The sequence below is a fragment of the Myotis brandtii genome, unplaced genomic scaffold, assembly GCF_000412655.1.
Source record: "Myotis brandtii unplaced genomic scaffold, ASM41265v1 scaffold266, whole genome shotgun sequence".
NCBI lineage: Eukaryota > Metazoa > Chordata > Mammalia > Chiroptera > Vespertilionidae > Myotis > Myotis brandtii.
Genome location: NW_005360124.1, coordinates 4,157,535 through 4,158,326, shown reverse-complemented (window position 1 = coordinate 4,158,326; position 792 = coordinate 4,157,535).

The following is a 792-nucleotide window of genomic DNA, read 5'->3' as shown; positions in this document are numbered from 1 at the left end:
ATCCCCAGAGGGAAAGTAGGGGAGGGTGGGGGTAAGGGGAAGAGATCAACCAAAGGACTTGTATGCGTGCATATAAGCCAAACCAATGGACATGGACAACAGGGGGATGAAGGCATGAGTGGCGGGGGGGAGGTTGAGGGGAAATGGGGGGGATGAGGACACACTTGTAATACCTTAACCAATAAAGAAATTAAAGATAAAAAATAAAAAATAATAAAAACATAAAAAATAGAAAACAAAACATTATTTTGCCCTGCTGGCATGGCTCATTGGTTGAGTGTCAGAGGTCACAGTTCAATTCCCAATTAGGGCACATGCCCGGGTTGAGGGGTTGAGGGCTCGATCCCCTTTTGGGGGCATGCAGGAGGCAGTCAATCAAGGACTCTCTCTTATCATTGATGTTTCTATTCTATCTCTCTCTCCCTTTCCATTCCTCTCTGAAATCAATAAAAAATATTTTTTTAAAAATAAAATAAAATAAAGTATTTTTACTAAGCTGATTAGTGGTAATATTATAATGGAATTTATATGGGACTGGAGTAGCCATTATTTCTGTGTATCCAGCAAGCTATTCTACCTCTTCTCATGCTAATATAATCACTCTCTCCTTAAAATGTCACACATGGATATGGCATATAACCCATATCTGGCCAAATAATACCTAATTCTCCTGAATTGTGTTTTGAGAGGATCATATGACTCTGGACCAGTGTTTAGCCTTAGGATTTCCATATAACTAATTGGGCAAAGAAACCCTTTCCACTGTGTTTGCTAACTCCTGCCATTTAGAGA